Below are 14,760 nucleotides of genomic sequence, written 5' to 3'. Positions count from 1 at the left end.
CTAGTTTAAATTGAAATCCTTTTAAAGACATTTATTCAACATTTTTCAACAAAGGTCCAGAATAAAAGTAGAGTGAAAACAGCATAATGTCATAAACAAGCCCCTCGGGCAAGGTATCACTCATAAGCATAGCCCCTCAGGCAAGCCTCTAGTCATTCGTGACTCAGCTCTCGTCAATTAGTACTCACACTCAGCACTACGGCTCAATAAATATCTCATAATAGTAATAATAGTAATAACCGTTGAGGCGTGCAGCCCGATCCATAGTTTATAGTCGACTACGCTCACTGGGGGTGTACAGACTCTGGAGGGGCTCCTATAGCCCAAGCATCATATCGCTGCGGCGCGCAGCCCGACTCAATACGTATTGCTGCGGCGTGCAGCCTAATCCATATAAATATTGTTATGGCATGCAGCCCCATCAATATTTTATATATATATATATATATATATATATATCGCCGCGGCGTGCAGCCCGATCCATAATGTATATATATAATCCTCACCATTAGGTCCTCACGGCCTCTCGGGCATACCGGTGAAAATCAGGGAACTCAGCCCAAACAGTTTTCATATATTAAGCAGTATAGCAATGAAACCGGTTTTAAAATAAACAGATAAAACATGACAGAGGATATGCTTTCAAATCAAATAGAGTGAGGAAAGTAGCAAAAATACCCATAAGGGTCTATACAGGTCGGTATAAGGCCCCAAACACGGCGTACAACCCAAAATATAGTATAAATCTCTAAAATACGGAATATCATAAGATTTCAAATCAAATTCGCGGCTTGATAGCCGCTACGGGACGGACCAAGTCACAATCCCTACCGGTGCACGCCCATACGCTCGCCACCTAGCATGTGCATTACCTCATTTATCAAAATAATACGAAATATCGGGGTTTCATACCCTCAGGTCTAGATTTACAATGGTTACTTACCTCAAACTGGATGAAATACTACTCCGCGACGCCTTTGCCTCTCGACTCTGCCTCAACACGCGTCGAATCTACCCAAAATCCGAATCATAACATTAGAATATGCTAGGAGAACGAAGCACATGCGAAAATAGTAAAATTTCATTAAGAAACCCGAAATTGACCAAAATCGACCCCCGGGCCCACGTCTCAAAATCCATTAAAAGTCACATCAATAGAATCCTTACATTCTCACGAGTTCGTACATATCAAATATACCAAAATCCGACCACAAACAACCCCTCAAATCCTTAATCAAAGGTCTCCAACTAGTTCTTCAATTATTAACCACTAATTTCCATAAATTTCAAGCCTAATCAGTTAGAAACCATCATAGAAACAAGTTTAGGGTCCAAAAACCTTACCTCCACGAAATCCCCTTGAAATCCCTCTTCAATTTGCTCCCTCAAGCTCAAACCTGTATGAAAATGGTGAAGAAAAACTCAAAAATTGCGAAGGAGGGTTTATATACTTTCTGGCCCAGGGTTTCGCATCTGCAGTCCATTTTTCGCACCTGCGGAGCCGCTTCTACGGTCAACCAAGCCGCTCCTACGGTTTTGACTTAAACCCCAGGAGCCGCACCTGCGCACCTCCTTCCGCACCTGCGGTCTCGCAGGTGCGCTGAAACTTCCGCACCTGCGCCTTCTGACCTCCTTGCCCATGGCCGCATCTGCGGTTTCTCTTTTGCTTCTGCGATCCCGCACCTGTCACACCTCCTTTTTCTACCCGGAAAAGTGGGGGGGGGGGGGGGGGGTTATAAGGGATTTTTTCCAAATAAAGTGACAACAATCGAAACGGATTATTTATTCAAATTCAGAGTCGCCACTTGGGATAATTTATGGTGTCCCAAGTCACCGGTTCAAAATCCCGAATCGAGGAAGTTTGACTCTGTTTTACAGTCCGCGAAACACAGAAATTCGGGTAAGAAATTCTGTTAACTCGGGAGAAGGTGTTAGGTATTCCCGAGTTCCTTGATTTTAGCACGGTCGCTTTAATCATACCTGTCTTATTAAATTGTCTAATTACTTATTTTTAAACCTATGTGCATCTACCCCCTTAACCGCTTTTATTTACTCGATTATTCATAATGAAGGAATTATCTTAAAATGAGTCACGCGTACGTGTACTCATTTCGTTTGGCAAGTCAAGAATCATGTCACACGTACGTGTCCACAATTAATCACGCTTTGTTAATATTATGAAAGTTTGGCCAAAGTTGCACGAACGCATACCACAATTTAGTTTGAAAATCGTAAATATGTCACGAGAACGTGTACACAATCACGATGATAGATTAAGTCGCACCTAAAGCATTTTCTACGAATATTCATTTCTTAAATAGTACTCGTGTCACGCGAACGAGTACACGATTATAAGCATTTTATTATTATTAAGATTGTTTCGCCGAAATTGCGTGAAAGCATATCTCGATTTATTTTTGGGGCCCGTAATTATGTCAGATGAACATCGAAAATCCTAAAGATTGCCCACTCGAACATTAACGGCCTAAAAATGCTTCTAGCAATTGATTAATGAAACAAGAATAGATAGCAGCACGGATTATCTTGAGCCAAAAATCATCCTTCGATTCTTACTAACAAAACCTTATTAACTCCATCCCAGCAAACACTCTTTCATTAACTTTTTTAAATAAAAATGTTGTCCAAAATCTTCTGCCTAAATGTCACTATGACCAAACCCACACAAGTTTTAACTAAATGAGCCCATTTGTGTCAAATTTTCATGAAACCAATTACGGGATTGAACCAGTTAATAGATATATGATTACGAATCAGAAAAATGGACTAAAATGGGGAATCAAATTGCAGACAAACAATCAAACGTAGAAAACAATTAGAGTGCATTCCATCTTCACCCAACATCCACAAGAATCACAACAAACATTCAAAAGGCAGAGTAAGAAACAGACCTTATGTTGAGCTTTTCCAATTAAAAATGTCCTCTGAACAGTATACGCAAGAGACGCCGACAGCAAAACATAACTAAACTACTGAAATACAATCAAAGAAATGGAAACAGAAAACTCGGACAGGACCCAGCGGAACCTGCTGGACCCCTCTTTTCTCTTGGTATTACATAACTCTGAGAACTTCGTTGAAGAATCTGAAGTTGCTTAGACGAGAATGAAATTCCAACCTATTGAGTCGATTTGAAGCTGATTAACGGAACCCCTGTTTTGGCCGTCCTTCCCACTGATATACAATCGAAGAAATGGAAACAGAAAACTCGGACAGGACCCAGCGGAACCTGCTCGACCCCTCTTTTCTCTTGGTATTACATAACTCTGAGAACTTCGTTGAAGAATCTGAAGTTGCTTAGCCGAGAATAAAATTCCAACCTATTAAGTCGATTTGAAGCTGATTAACGGAACCCCTGTTTTGGCCGTCCTTCCCAGCCCTCCACCCCCCCCCCCCCCCTTTTTCTTATTTTTGCGTGAATTTGTATGCGTGTGTATTTTGTTTGTGGTGGTGAGGGAGCTCGTTGGTTTTTTGGTGAAGAAGCAAATGCTTAGCTTGAAGGGTGTAGAGGAAAATGGAGATCAAGGGTGTTCTTTCGTTGTCGAAAATGTGAAGAAGAAGAAGAAGAAGGGTGTGTGTTTCACGGCTGGGAGCAGTGTTCTTTCATGGCTGCTTCTTTTAAAGAAGAAGATGATATCCAAGGTCTTTGTTTTGATCAGAAACGGCTGCTATCTTTTCTCTAGGTTAGGGGTTCTCTTTGTATTCTCCCAGCTTTTTAGGTCTTATGGTGTCTTAAAGGTGAAGGGTTATTAGGAAATTTGGCTTTTTTGTGGGTTTAAGGGTATTGGGATCAAAAGGTCGTCCCATTTTGAGCTTGAATTTAGGAGATTGGGGTAGGTCCATGTCTTATTGGATCTTAGAATTGGGCTCCAAGACTCCAAAAATTATTGTCCAAAAACCATAGCTAAATCCCTTTAATATAAGATAACTATACTACATAATGCAAAAATCAATCTAATTAATTACACAATATAAAATAGGAAACTATTTTTGGTATTTTTTAATTTTATGAAAGGAAGATGAACTAAAAATAACTAAATAAAATATCAATTAGCTAAATAAAAGAAAATATTTTTATAATTTTTATTTTTGTAATAAAATAAAGTAAAAGGGTCAAAACTAGTTAAAATAGCGATATTGGACCTCAACTAACTATTTACGCTAAAAATGTGTAAAATTTGGGGAGGGTCAAAAATTACATGTCTACAGCTGCCCCTCTTTGACTGGAAATGTGAAGAGTTTTTAGACAAAGAACGACGAGACAGATTTTTTGACCCGACCCTTATTTAGAGAGACCAAAAACTAAGAGAAAGGAGAATATGACCGAGCCCTGGTATCTGAGCTACCTACATATCCTTGGCTATAAAGGAATCAGGCCACGTGTAGTTCAGAAGTAGGAACGTGATGGAGTATACCGAGGCGGAGAGCCGAGTGAGGTGACGTTCTATCAAGGTTCCAGTCTGCGGTCCTATTATTACATCAAAAAATGAAAAAGACTAACTAAGCATGTCAACTATGAGTTACAAAATTCCTATCTATAAGTCTTCTGAAGCTTGATCTTGAATCCTGAATGGTTCTTCATGCAGACTTTAGATTTCAACCTTGACGCTTGCTAGCTGCAGGTGCTAGTTCATTCTTCTTCGGCTTTTTCGGATCAAGACCGGACATGTAGTGCTCGTGACTTCAACCACGTCTTGAGCAATTCAAATCTTTTTTCTGCTTCTACATTTTGGATTCACTTCTTTTTTTTTGGATTGAGACTACTTCATTTGGTCATCTCGGACTGTTGACTCGTATTCTTGCCGCGAGCTTCTGCTACTTCTATCTTGAATTGAATTCTGATATGGCTTCCCTTGTTCTCCAGGTGGGCGCCTGCTACTGACTTGAAACTTGAAATAATTCCGAAACGAATTCCCTTGTTCTCCATGTGGGTGCCTGCAATTAAAACAACAAAACAAACAAAATTTTCTGCCCCACTTTGCACTAGGAAGATTTGTAAGTTGTTAGCAAAATTGTAAACCACTTGTGCTATTGATGCAATGATGAGAGTAAACTAAAGACTCGACTAGGATGTGCGTTTCCTGTGAGTAAAACCAAGAAATTTTGACTAGCAAATGCGTCTACTAAAAATAAAACCTGAATGACCCAGATTAGGAAGTGAGTCTCCTACGAGTGAAACTTGAATGAACCAAACTAGGAAGTGCATCTCCTAGGGGTGAAACATGAATGAACCAAACTAGGAAGTGCGTCTCCTAGGGGTGAAATCTCAATTTAGGAAGTGCGTCTCTTTAAGGCCTCGTAAAAATTTCTACTCAAAACCCGAAAGCTCGTAGTGCAAAGTTAGGAATATGTGTTAGAAATTAGCTCGCTGCGGTTCGGACCCTTTGGACTGATCTATGCATTAAAAAGTTAAGGAAAAATGATTTCCAGAGAAGTGCGTTTATGAGATCCATTATGCGGTCTCATAATAGCTATGCGGACGGCATAGTCGCTGCAGAGTCAGACAGTTTGATGGTAATTTTGAGGTCAACTATGCGGCCCATTATGCGATCACATAATAAATATGCGGGCCTCATAGTGAATGAACTTAAATGGCTCAAACTAGGAAGTGCGTCTTCTAGGGTAAAATCTCAATTTAGGAAGTGCGTCTCCTAAAACAAAAATACAACCTAAAAGACCTAGACTAGGAAGTGCGCATCCTAGGGGTGAAACATCAATGACTCAAAATAGGAAGTGTGTTTCCTAGGGATGAACTTAAATGACCCAAACTAGGAAGTGCGTTTCCTAGGGATGAAATCTCAATTTAGGAAGTGCGTCTCCTAAAACAAAAATACAACTTGAAAGACCCAGACTAGGAAGTGCGTCTCCTAGAGGTGAAACTTCAATGACTCAAACTAGGAAGTGTGTCTCCTAGGGATGAAGTCAAATGACCCAAACTAGGAAGTGCGTCTCCTAGGGGTGAAACTTAAATGAACCAAACTAGGAAGTGCGTCTCCTAAGGGTAAAATCTCCATTTAGGAAGTGCGTCTCCTAAAACAAAATATAACTTGAAATACCCACAATAGGAAGTGTGTCTCCTAGGGGTGAACCCTTTAACCTAAAACTAGGAAGTGCGTCTCCTAGGGGTGAAACTTGAATGAACCAAACTAGGAAGTGCGTCTCCTAGGGGTGAAATCTCAACTTAGGAAGTGCATCTCCTAAAAGAATAACTTGAAAAACCTCGATTAGGAAGTGCATCTCCTACGGGTGAAACTTTTAGCCTAAAATTAGGAAGTGCATCCCCTAAAGAAATAAAATCTGAAAAACCCAAACTAGGAAGTGTCTCTTAGATTTGAGATTGAGCTTGAGGAAAACTATAAACTGAGCTTGACTAAACTAAAAATTGACCCTATTCTCCAGGCGAGACCCCTGAAATTAAGAAAACTAAAGACTATCAACTTAAGAAAATTAAAATTAGCCCTATTCTCCAGGCGGGATCCCTGAACTCCAGGAAAACTAATGATGATCCAACTATACAAAAATTGAAAATTGACCCTATTCTCCAGGTGGGACCCCTAAACTCAAGACAAACTAAAGATTAGTAACTTAACAAACTAAGACATGACCCTATTCTCCAGGCAGGACCCCTGAACTCAAGACAAACTAAAGATTAGAAACTTAAGAAACTAAGACATGACCCTATTCTCCAGGCGGGGCCCCTGAACTTAAGGAAAACTAAAGATTCTTCCCAACTAGAGGGATGTCTAGGAGGTATGATTCTTCTCAACTAGGGCAAATTCTTGAGAAGTGATGGTCTTCTCAACTAGGGGAATTCCTAGGAGGTAAAAAAAATTCTCATACAGCATTTGTGCTGACAAAATTGGGCATGACACCTGAAAGGATTCAAGCTTCCAAGCTTTGATTTGGACACAGTCTTCGCCCCTGTTTCAAACAAAGAAAGCTTATGAGTTTAAACATGGTGGTTGGTTTGTGGCCTTGATCTTGAGGGAAATCGCTCCTACACTTGCCATGATAACTTTGATTTCAACTTGCAAGACCTTGCTTGTTATTGGCTAACCACCTTTCTGTCAACCCTTATCATAGAGAACACCTCGGATCCGTTCAAGCCCAATACCTTCTATCTGTCACATTGCCCTTGAATTGGCCTTTACCGAACCTTTGCATTTCGCATGAATCCCAAAGCACGTTGATTGCTACCAACTCAGTGCGCATACCAGTTTCCTCACTTATGCCGCTTTGATGTGCTAGCCAGATTCAGTTTTGTGCAATTGGAAAGCTGGTAGCAAATTTTGAAGTCATTTCTCACTTGTTCTGACCAAACAGACTCAAGAAGAAGAAGTAAACAAAACAAAAGGAACAGAGTAAGGGACAATGGAAAGAGATGATACCTAACAGGAAAATTACAAAGTAGAAATTTATCATATGTGGATACCAACTCTAATGACCATGACACGCACATTTGGATTAAGTGGCCTAATCTGTCAGGCAAGTCTAATATTCAACTCTTGTTGTACCTCTTCGTCGTGAAACTGGGCTTCAATGCTCCGATTATCCTATCTGACTCTCTATCCTTATCCGACTTGTAGTGCCCGGAGGGTTTTCACCATCAAGCCTCTCTCATTTTGCTCTTTCTCTCAACTCACCGTCGCCTTATGGTGCTTGTGAAGGTTTTCACCGATAAGACACTCTCATTTTGTTCTTTTTCTTTTTACTTCCTCTGATTCTGTAGATGAAAAGGCATTAACCATGGTAAAAATATCATATGCTATTGGCATGGCTAACTCAACATTCTCAAAGATTACTTGGGAGGTCTTCTTGGACTGTAATGTGGCTTTTGGACAGGGTTAGAAAGAAAGGATATCATAAAGGCTCAAAATAACTAAGACAATGGGGTTAATTTATTTACAACTTTTGGAATCCATTCTAAAACTTTGCCCCAATTTCTAAAACAAGAGAATTTGATTCTAAGAAAAATTGCCCCACGCTTAACTTTGTGGGATTATGAAATATTTTCTTTGGTGCGACCGAACCGTAAGGCTGCCTACATATCTTGTTGTAACAAGAATCATGTCAAACGTAGTTCACAAGACTACTCTTTGTTGCTGCTATTTTTCTTTCCTTTTCTTTTTGTTTCTTTCTTTTTTCTCTTTTTTTTCTCTTTTTTTTTGTTTTTTTCTCTTTTTTGAATTTTTTTGAATGAAGTTTCTAAAACAAACCTTTTTTTAATGACTCTAACTCGATTCCAAAAGAGGGGAGGTCAAGAAAATTGGCATAGGCTCAAAAGGGGTACCGAATGGTATAAAGTATTTGGGTAGCTGAAAGAGGGCCTCCCAATCCCTGAAAATGCCAAGTACAACATTTCTTTTGCAGATCCGGCGTTGATATCACTGGTATGCCTTTTTTTAGTGCCTTGTCAAGTACAAAACTCTCGTTGGGTAGTTTCTTTTATACAACGGATGCCCTCCGTCTGTTTTGGAGCAAACTCCCTTGGCTTTATCTCGCAACTTGAGATGCACTTGAACTCAAAGTTGCTTACTTCAGATTGTTGGGGCGCACTCTCTTGTAACAAATTCTTGTCGTCCTATTAACTTCCCAAACTATCTGCCCCAGTTTCACACAATTCGGGCTTTAAATGATCTCAAAATGTCTAAATCTGTACTTATTTCCCTCAAATGTCCCTATCATCTTCAAAATTATTTCATTGCTTCATGATTAAACTAACTTGTAAGACCAGGCCTAGAATTATGTGTGCATGTCATGTCACTAGAGCCAGCATGAAAAGAACTATAAAAGGAAAAGAGAACATGACTAGAAATAACAGAAAACAGAAAATTGCATTAGATAGACGGTGAAAGGGTTTGAACAACAACACAAGAAAAATAAACTGGGGTTACAACCCTGGAACAAACCTAGATAACACCAAATGAGTTACTACGACTAAAGGAACTAGGCAAAATAAAAGGATAGAAGGTTTTGAGTCACAAGACAATATCTGTATTACAACCCTGAAATAACCCAAACAACAGAAATGACAACAAAATAAACCACCAATACTCCTCACCGGCTAGCCAAGAAATGGAGCGTATTTCCAATTACCAAGATCGGCATCTTAGCCACTGAGTTCCAAATCAATATTATCAAGACCATTACCAACTTCAATATCATTAACTTGAGTCAGCAAGTTCCCAAGAGGATTCACATACTCCCTGTCACTGTCCTTGATCGCAATTATCCCTTCTTGAATCATTCTTTCTATTTTCCTTTTCAAAGGACGACAATCTTCAATGCTATGCCCTTGGACATTAGAGTGGTACATGTACCGTACAGTAGGATCAAACCTTTTGCATATGGGTCCAGAGTATAGCCGAGGAGCGGCTCAATCAGGCCAGAATGTTTTAACTTTTCAAACAGGCTTGTGTAGGATTCCCCGATTAGCATGAAACTATTTCTTTGCCTTTGTTCCCTTCCATGCCCCAGTTTCCTAAGGTTGTTGGATGCTCGAAAATGTTGTGAAGGCAAAAGTGCATTATACGGTGCTGGCGCTCGCCATAAGGAGTGATCCAGTGGTCGGACAGATGACCGGGTTGTTCGGAGGATAATAATGGGGTGGATTATGTGGAGCTCGGGGATAGGTTTGGGGTTGGGGATGAGCATATTGGTGAGGCGGACCCGTTGGACCATGTTGAGATCCTGAGACAACCATGGCAATATCATCATGTTCCTTCTGACCCAGCAAGTTTCCTGTGTCGTTCTGAATTGCTCGTGTTGTGGCTTTTAAAGCAGAATAGCTCATGATCTTGCTCGACTTCAGCCCATCTTCTACCATTTCTCCTATTTTTACAACATCATTAAAAGGCTTACCCACAGCCGAGATCAAATGCCCAAAGTAAGTTGGCTCTTTAGCTTGAAGAAAGTACTCGACCATCTCATCTTCTTCCATCGGGGAATTGACTCGGGCAACATGCTCTCTCCATCTGAGCCCGTATTCCCTAAAGCTTTCATTAGGCTTCTTTTCCATCTTTGTGAGGGACATGCGATCCGGGACAATTTTTATATTGTACTGAAAGTGCCGGGCAAAGGCCTGAGCCGTATCGTCCCATGTGTACCACCTGCTAGCGTCTCGGCGGGTGTACCACTCCAGATTTGCCCCATTAAAACTCTTACTGAAATATGCCATCAATAATTTTTCCTTCCCACCGGCACCTCTCATCTTACTGCAATAGCCTCTCAAATGAGCCACGGGATCTCCATGTCCGTCATACAAATCAAACTTTGGCATTTTAAACCCAGCAGGCAGTTGGATGTTAGGAAACAAGCACAAATCTTTGTAAGACACGCTCATCTGGCTCCCTATCCCTTGCATGTTTCTTAAAGACTGCTCTAAGATTTTCACTTTCCTGGATATCTTGTCTTGCTCCACCGTCTTAGCAGGCAGTTTCACGGGGAGGCTCAAAATGAGGAGCGTGAGAGTATGGATCCGAAACGTAGAAAGTTGGTTCTGGAGTATAATGTTGGGCATCGGGGACTTTGAACACAGTCTCGTTAGAGGATCGAGGAAAAGTAGCTGGTGGAGGAGCTACAAAAACATAAGTGGTCAAAGGAGCAGGATATGAGGTGGTTTTGACAGGTGGAGTGTGAAAAGGTTGTGGAGAGATATCGGCAGCAGTGGTGATCTGAATTTGTGACAGTGGTGGAATGGTGACAAGGCTTTCAGTGTAGTTAGCGGGAACTAATGGTGGAGGATGCCCACTAATCCAGGCTTGGTATATTTCGGCCATCTGTCTTTTCAACCTTAAGACCTCTTCTTTCAACTCAGATTCTGATCCAACAATCTCCTCAGGCGGATCAACAACACCTGTGTCCAAGTCTTTGCCATCCATGGCTACCTCGCTCTGACCTTGTATTGTATGGAAGAGTTACCAGTTTAAGAACCACAAACCAACCAACCTTCTGCTATAATGAAGATAACAAAGAGGAACAAAATGATGTCATCATGTTAGCGTTAGGGAATTTAACAGCTACAAATATCACATTGTGTGTAATGCACCTAGCAACAATTAACGGTTCAAGAATGACTTCGAGGGTCACAAGGTCAATTGGCATCATCCCAATTTGTTCATTTCAACCTTCTCTTTTCTTTGCTTTTCTAGCACTTGCTTGTTCATTTTCCATCCTTTTTTTTAATTATCGCTCTTTTCTTTCCTCCCCTTTCTCACATCCCATAATTTCATCTCTGTTTTTTCTCTTTTTTTTTATAATGATGATTGGATCAAACCCTATATAGGTTGCCTACGTATCATGACGCCGCATGAATCAGATATTTGCATAGTTCAGGAAAATCGAGAATAGACTAAAAAAACTAACGTTCTTTATTTCTTTTTCTTTTTTTTTCTTTTTTTTCTTTTTTACCTTAATGACTAATCTGATGAGAAAAAAGAAGAAAATCTCTTTTTTTTGTTTTTTTAGACTTAATGTTCAATAATCTATTCTAAACTCAATCATAAACGAGCATATATTTTTTTTTTTTTTTTTTTTTTGAAACAGATACTCTACAAGAAATTATTAAGGAAAAAAACCCTACAAGAGAAAAATATTTTTTGATTCTTTTATTAGGAAGGAAATCTAAAGAATAAATCAAAAAAAAAATATTTTGAATTTTTGGAATTAATATCATAAAGAAAACTTCTAAAGAGGTATCAAAGAAAATTCTCTTTTTTTTTTTTTGAATTTTTAGACTTAATATACTAAAGGAAATATAAAAGTAATTATTTATTTTGAGTTCTAGATATTATTTTCCTAAAGGAAAACCACCTCAAATGAATTTTCTTTTAATTTCTAGAATTAATATTTTAAAGAAAACTTCTGACCGAAATATAAAAACGCAAAATTCTTTTTTTTGGAATTTTGATTTATATCACATTTTTTCAAATACAAAATAGGAAGTACAATAAAAAAGACTCGACAAACGTAACTAGACTAGGACAGACTCTAACATCACCTAAAAGACTCGACATTACTGTACAAAACTAGAAGGTAAAAGATGACATAAAAAGAAAAATAGACTCAAAACATAAAAAAAAAAATCTCCTTAACCAACTCCTGAATGAGCGATCCTGACTGGATGGTCCCGGGGTCTCTGTCATGCTCAAACTCCGGTGAGTAGATCCACACCTGTATGAGAAAATTAAGACCAAATAAAGTTAAAGAGCTAGAACACTATGTGAGACAATAACACTTCCTGTCGGACACATGCAAGACATGATTGAGGCTATTATGGCAAAACGGCCTGCGTGGCAAAAAGTGTCTAGACATGCAAGATTTGGCTAAGACCCCGCGAAGCCAAGAACCTAAGACTCACTAGGAAGACCGGACTCTATGTGGGCTGCGTACGTATCCCACCCCGAAAGACGAGAATCAGTTATGCGTAGTTCGAGAAGGTTGGATACGGGCGAGAATTAAAAAAATAACTAATTTAGAGAAAACATATTTTTTGTCCCTTTTTAAAAAAAATGATGGGAAACCGTTTTTGGATTTTTCAATTTTCATTTTTTTGGTCTTTTTCTTAAAAATAATGTGAAAGAAAAACATAACTGAGCCCTACTTGCTTTATTTTCACACTTCACCCTCTTTTCTTTCTCATTTACCCTCAACCATCATTGGTCCGTCAAATGACCCTTTTACCCTTGAAGAATGCAACATGTAGCACATAGGAAGCATCAGGGTGGTCTTTTATTCTTGGGTATACCTGTCCTAGACGGACCCAACCCCTTTGTTGAGTCCCCTAAGTCAAATGCACGTGATGAAAACAAACGTTCCCACTAGGGATCTGAAATGAGGCTATGTTATTCTAGGTTTAATCCTGGGGTTGTGTTCTAGACCTGGCTTACCCGAGCGGACAACTCGAGACGAGGTGGGGGCAACGTACCGGGAGCACGAAAGTCCACCCAGCCTTGTTGTTGACCCAACCCTTGTTCTAATTGGTATGACTTCTAACAGAAAGTGGACCACGTGTACGTGTGCACCATATTTTAGAAGACTCAGAAGGGAGGCATAAGAAGACAGTTAAATACTGTTCAAATAATATCAAAGCGATAAATGAGCGGCAATTAGCACATTAGGTCCACAAATACAATAATATCAACAATAAATAAAGCCAAGCAAAAATCACATTAGCAAGCTTGAATTCTTGAACCCTGAACCAAAAATTTTGGGTTCGAGTCCCCAGCAGAGTCGCCAGAGCTGTCACACCTCCTTTTTCTACCCGGAAAGGGGGTATAAGGGAGTTTTTCCAATTAAAGTGACAATAATCGAAACGGAATTATTTATTCAAATTCAGAGACGCCACTTGGGATAATTTATAGTGTCCCAAGTCACCGGTTCAAAATACTGAATCGAGGAAGTTTGACTCTGTTTTACAGTCCGCGAAACACAAAAATCCTAGTAAGGAATTCTGTTTACCCGGGAGAAGGTGTTAGGCATTCCCGGGTTGCGTGGTTTTAGCATGGTCGCTTTAATCGTATCTGGCTTGATAAATTGTCTATTTACTTATTTTTAAACCTATGTGCATCTACCCCCTTAACCGCTTTTATTTACTCGTTTATTCGTAATTAAGGAATTATCTTAAAACGAGTCACGCGTACGTGTACTCATTTCGTTTGGCGAGTCAAGAATCATGTCACGCGTACGTGTCCACAATTAATCACGCTTTGTTAATATTAAGAAAGTTTGGCCGAAGTTGCGCAAACGCATACCTCAATTTATTTTAAAAATCGTAAATATGTCACTCGAACGTGTACATAATCACGATGAAAGATTAAGTCGCGCCTAAAGCATTTTCTACGAATATTCATTTCTTAAATAGTACTCGTGTCACGCGAACGTGACACGATTAAAAGCATTTTATTATTATTAAGATTGTTTCGTCGAAATTGCGCGAACGCATATCTGGATTTATTTTTGGAGCCCGTAATTATGTCAGATGAACATCGAAAATCCTAAAGATTGCCTACTCGGACATTAACAGCCTAAAAATGCTTCTAGCAATTGATTAATGAAACAAGAATAGAATAGCAGCACAGATTATCTTGAGCCAAAAATCTTCCTTCGATTCTTACTAACAAAACCATATTAACTCCATGCCAGCAAACACTCTTTCATTAACTTATTTAACTAAAAACGTTGTCCAAAATGTTCTGCTCAAACGTCACTATGACCAAACCCACACAAGTTTTAACTAAATTAGCCCATTTGTGTCATATTTTGATGAAACCAATTAGGGGATTGAACCAGTTAATACATATATGATTACGAATCAGAAAAACGGACTAAAATGGGGAATCAAATTGCAGACAAACAATCAAATATAGAAAACAATTGGAGTGCATTCCATCTTCATCCAACATCCACAAGAATCACAATAAACATTCAAAAGGCAGAGTAAGAATCAGACCTTTAGTTGAGATTTTCCAATTAAAAATTTCCTCTGAACAGTATACGCAAGAGACGCCGATAGCAAAACATAACTAAACTACTGAAATCCAATCGAAGAAATGGCAACAGAAAACTCGGATAGGACCCAGCGGAACCTCCTCGACACCTCTGTTTTCTCTTGGTTTTACATAACTCTGAGAACTTTGTTTAGGAATCTAAAGTTGCTTAGACGATAATGAAATTCCAACATATTGAGTCGATTTGAAGCTGATTAACGGAACCCCCATTTTGGCCGTCCTTCCCAGCCCCTCC

The sequence above is a fragment of the Nicotiana attenuata genome, chromosome 3 (assembly GCF_001879085.1).
Source record: "Nicotiana attenuata strain UT chromosome 3, NIATTr2, whole genome shotgun sequence".
Classification (NCBI taxonomy): domain Eukaryota; kingdom Viridiplantae; phylum Streptophyta; class Magnoliopsida; order Solanales; family Solanaceae; genus Nicotiana; species Nicotiana attenuata.
This window is presented reverse-complemented; position numbering follows the sequence as displayed.